Below are 5,682 nucleotides of genomic sequence, written 5' to 3'. Positions count from 1 at the left end.
CCAGCTGAACTAAATGAATCAAGGATAATGGTAGAAATCATTGAAGTTGCAGTGCACTACCTAGGGTTTGTTTAGTTATTTATGTTTTCTACTATTTGAAGAGGATCCCTAAGACTCTGATGCCCTCTCCAACTCCTCACTAGTCCTAAGACTCCCCATCTCATTCAATTTGGAGTACTAAGCCATTTGCCTACCTCGCCCCATAGAGATCTCTGCAAAACTGAGTCCATTCCCCCGACCCAAATTTGCCTTTCACATTTGAGCCAACAAAACATCATCAAACTCAATCAAAATCCTTTGAACACATACCTAGCCTAAAATTAGTCTTTACATTAGTCTTGTGAATCTTTAGTGATCATATTTTCTTGAGATTGACAAGGAGAGAGCCCTCTCTAGACCTAGTAAGGCTAGCTACTAGGTTAAGCGTGGTTGGATGTTACCCTAGATCTTGCCTTTCTCAGCCTAAGGTCGATTAAGCACTAACATAGTGGCAACCATGCTGGGGAAGAAAATTTTAATTGTTTGTTAGTTTTCTTTGCTTTATAAACTACAGACGAAGCCTGAAGTTTGCCAGGTAGCCTTCGAACTACGCTTGCTTTGCGAGTGCATAAGTAGATGAATGTTGCTTCAATCAATCCGGTCTAGTTTTATAAGCTGAACATCTGACTTGCAAATTGCCCCAGTACATTAAACTAGGGAAGAGGTGAAAAGTCTTCTTCCAGAAAGATCATTCAAGTTGTATATCTGATCGTTGATGGTGGACAATGATTAGACATCGAAAATGGTGAAAGCATTCACCTGGTGATTCCAAATCATTTTCGAGATAAGATCCAAGGACTCCACTGGAGGATGAACTTGACCAACAGAAACATGAAAGGACAATATGGAAAGATCAAGTATTCATGTTGGAATTTCATCCAAGACATTTTGTTCTTTGTTAGAAATTATTTATTCTCTTTTCCCGAGAATGTCAAGAAGGCTTTTCAAAGTATATTGTATTTGAGAAAAGATCCTCGGCCTGCATTTGATACCTTCCCTTTGAAGATTGTGAATACCAAAGATTTGCATGATTTTGAGCTTGACCAAGACCCTTTTTCTAAATTTTCTGATGACCATCTTCAAACTGATGAGCCTAATGAGACCAGGATTGATTCTACAGCTTTTGTATATACTCCTACACCTCATAAAATTCTAGATCGATACAAGCCTCTCATTTTACCTCTTATATCCCATGCTTTCCCTAAAAATCATGACCAATATCTACCAAGATTTGATGGTGAATGCGAAAACATCACTGATGAGAGACATGTATTGAATTTTGAGTCTTTTCTCAACCTTTTTGAAGTTGATGAAGAAGATGTCAGTATTAGGCTTTGTTCTCTTTCTTTGCAAGGAAAAGCCAAGAGTTGGTTCCAAGCCCTGCCTAATGCGAGCATCTTAGATTACCAGTAGTTCATCAAAGTTTTCCTTGACAAGTGGGTGGTCAGACATAACCCTTTCCTGATTATAGAAGAGTATAACCAGTTGAAAAGATTTCTAGGGGAGACAGTACAACAATTTTCTGCCAGATTTAACCAAGTTTATTATTCAATCCCTGTTGATATAAGACCTCCTCCTGGATCCACTCTCTTACACTACCGAGATGCCTTGGATTCGGAAATGGAGTTTCAACTGAGAGAAAGGAATCTTGCAACACTTGAAGAGATGCAAAATAGAGCAGTAGATGTAGAGGCTCATTTCCTGATCCGAAGCGCAAAGTTGAAGGAAGAAGAGATGAAAAACATAGATCTGGATGAATCGACATATCTAGAGGTAAAGCTTGACATTTTGGTAAGTAGAGTGGAAGAGATGATGCAAAGGATCACCACAAGGAATGAGTATAATGTTCAAGCCCATGGCTCGCTGATTGAAGAAGAACAAGTTGCTGATCCAAAACATCTTCTTTCTTATCCCAGTTGTCATAGACCTGATAATGATTGTTTTATAGATCATCTTGGAGAAGAGAGATCTGTTGATATGACATGTATGCTTGATGATGTGTTTTATACTGATGATTTGCCTCAGTTTGATCAGTATGATGATGATTATGTTCTCCAAATAGAAGCTAATCTTATAGACAAACCAACAGCTAGTTTGTGGGAGGAAGAAGTTCACTTTTAGCAACTCAAATACAATGTCCAGTCATCACATATCAGTTATGGAAATGACGAGGAAAGTGCAGAAAATTTTGAAGTAAGTGAAGGATATTTGTCTTTTTGTTTTGCTTCATTTCAGTTCATCAGAGACAAGATTCATGAAATCAGAAATCAACTGTCGACAAGTCTTGATCTGAACCTTTTTGAGGGCAATGAAAACCTTGTTCAAGACTTCTCATATCTAGATTTGTAGCCGTCGAATGCCATTGATTTTCAAGTTGTAGATGAGGACTTGGAAGCTGGTACATATGATCAAATGATGCAAGATGATTCTGTACCTTTTTTTTTAATCATTTCAGTTTTTGAAGGGAAATTTGCATAGGATATCTTCAAATGAGCAGCCTGTAGGAAATCATGTAATCTCATCGGAACCAATAGAAAATGGGTTGCAACAATATTTTCAAGCTTTTTATGATCCAATAGCTGATGTGTTGGATGATGTCCGTAATCAAAGTCCTTCTCCTATCTGTAATCTTGACGAAAGTATTGATACAAACTTGATTCGACAGCTGGTTCCTTTGTCATTTTCAATAGAAGTCTCATCACAAAGCTCAGATCAAATTTTGCATTCATGGTATGAAGAAAGGAGAAGTAGTCCATTAGATGAGCTAAGTCCCAGTGTGCATGAATTTCAAGATCCTTATGCAGTGTTTTTGGAGGCGGATAAAGAATCCATATCATTCAACGGATCTATTCACAAGTTTTCATGGGAGTTTCCTTTCAGTAGTTCTCTCTTGTTGTTCATAAGCAAGCACTTACAGAGAATTCAAACAGCAGCCAGAATACTTACTTGGTTTCATTGGTTGTTTCCTTTCACTTGATCAGGTGATGAATGAAACTATTAAAGTAGGTTTTGATGAATAAGCTCCTTTGAGAATCATTTCTAGTTTGCCAGTTGTGTTTAAATATCGAGTTAGTTTTTAGTTGAGTGAGAGTTAGTTTGTGTTGTCAAGTCGTCAGTTTTCAGTCATGCATTTCAGCTTGAGTTTTTGACTCCATTGCCCAATGGATAAGGCACTGGTCTACTCTCCCAAAGATCTGTTGTTCTTGGCACCTCAAGGAGCTACCATCCCCATTGGAGCCAATGTTAGTGTCAGTCTCTACAGCCTTCCTCTAGTGACCAACATTCTATTACGAAGTGATTTTAAGGTGTCAAGGTCAAATTTTGTCATTTCAGTGAGTCTTCAAGTAAAGTTTGGTCACTACGTATTAGGTCTAGGGTTTGCTTTCACTCCTTTCAAAGTTGTCCAAATTTCAATCCATGTCACCATTCATCTGAGTGTACCATCATTTAGAGGGTTTTCATCATCATGTCAGGTTCCAATGGGTCATTTTACAACTTGTTCATGCTTCAGTTATGCCTAGGTAAGGTTCATTTCCCTCTCCTAGGGTTTTGAAAGTAATTTCTCTTGGATGGTCAAATCATCAAAAAAACTTGTATCCTGATATTCATACACCTTCCCCTATCTTTAATGTACCTTATTAAACACTTCTCATCACTGATATCCCTCAAATTCCTAATTTTCTCACAAACCCTAATTTCTTGCTACAATTTGACAATTTTTTAGGTTGCTCCTGTGTTTAGCCCTTTTGGACCCCTTCCCCTAACTCAATATTTGAAATTCCACTTTCCCATGTTTCCTAACATCCCTTCCTATTTCCCAAAATTTTCTCAAGAATTTAGAAGCCCCTTATACCCTTCATTTCACTTCATTTTGACAGATCCCCTGTTCCACAAATCAGGATAGGTTTTACTCCAATGATGTTTTTGAGTAAGAAAAGATGAATTTGGGAATACTAAGAGTGCTGTTTATCCAAAATTGGACAAGGAATAAAAACATCCTTCACATTTTACACAAGCATCATGGTTTTAGATAAATGTCAAAAATACAATTGCCTCAGGAGAATTGATGCACCTCTGAAGTGACCTTGGGAAAATAAAGATTTCTCCCAGCTTGGTTGGCCTAATGACTTTCTTGATGAGTCAAATGATAACTAGATACAAGTATATTTCCAATGCCCTATCATGAGCACAATTTAGGGTTGAGGAAGACCTTCAAAAGTTGACTGAAACAACACTATACCTTTAGGCAGCCTCATTTTGCACATTTCAACCAGTCTTGGGAGATTTGACTTTTGAAACGGAAAATGAATTTCAAATTGAAAAATTCAAGTTGTGTTGGAAGGTAGAGTCAATACAATTTCCAACGTGCTATCCTATGCCCAATTTAGACACCGGGAAGGCCTCCAAAGTTGGTCTGCAAAAAGGCGCGGGGCACCTAGGTAGTGGTGCGGCGCACCTGCCTGCTTAGCCCAAATTTCACTCAAATCTTCTTGCAAAGCCTCCAAATCTTACAAAATTATTCCTTCCAAGTAAGTGAAACATCCTAAAGTTCCTTTGGAAGTTTTTTCAACCTCCTTGATGGTGTTTAGATAGGTGCAAATTCAAACCCTAGTTTGTTGCACAGTCCATTGAAAACGTTCTCTAGGGTTTGCAAAAATTGTCATTGTTATTGTTTGCTCCCTACAATCATTTTCACATTCCTCCACTACACTCCCCTCATTTCATATCCCTTACCCCTCTCATTCACACTCATCTATCCCCATATCCTGAAAACCCTAATACCTAATTCCTACTATTCCCAAACCCTAATTAGCATCCCCAAACCCTATCACTCCCTAAAAACTACTATATCCAACATCAGAACCCATTTTCACTCTATTATTACCATAATACACTCCATTTATCCTATTTTCCCATATCCCACTCCCCTAAAGTAACTAATTCCCTCATAAAACCCTAAATCCCTCACTCAACCCTAATCTCCCAAGACTATTCCCTTCTTTCCCCAATTTCATTTCCCAGGAGTAAAATCTCTTCATACTCATCACCATTGTCCTCTTTCATCCCTCTTTCATCATCATTTTTTCCACCATACCTTCATCTCATCATTTTACTAAGACAAGCACTATGAGGAAGAGACACTCAGTGATAGTTCTATGGAGAAACATAAGTAGCAAAGAAAAGGCAAAGAGAGGATCCACGAGGTAGATGAAAAACAAGAAAGAAAGAAAATAGTTGGAGGATAAGGAAAGCCTAATGGAGCTAGAAATGTTGAAACTGAAGAAGCAAAATGACGAAGAGGACCATGTCACTTTGACTTCCATTGAACAAGAGATAGAGAATGACAAGGAGTCTTGACTTGAGAGGGAAAAAATGGACTTGGAAAAGATGCTAGAGAAGGCCAACAGAGAGAAAGAGATGCTGAGGCACATGGCCTACCACTACTTGGTGAGAAACAAGGTGTGCAAAGCAAGAATCAAGATTTTGAAGGCCAAGTTGAAGAAAGCATTGAAGAAGAGAAAAGAGCAAGATAGACTCTAGATGTTGGCTGAGGCTTCCTTAGCCCAACACAACACTTAATGAAGGACACTCACCCAAAATTTCAAGAAATTTGGGAAACGTTTTGCAAATTTTGAATTTTTA

This window comes from Pinus tabuliformis, chromosome J (genome assembly GCF_031772625.1).
Source record: "Pinus tabuliformis cultivar Carrire ecotype Pingquan chromosome J, CPIR1, whole genome shotgun sequence".
NCBI lineage: Eukaryota > Viridiplantae > Streptophyta > Pinopsida > Pinales > Pinaceae > Pinus > Pinus tabuliformis.
Note: the sequence above shows the minus strand (reverse complement) of the source record.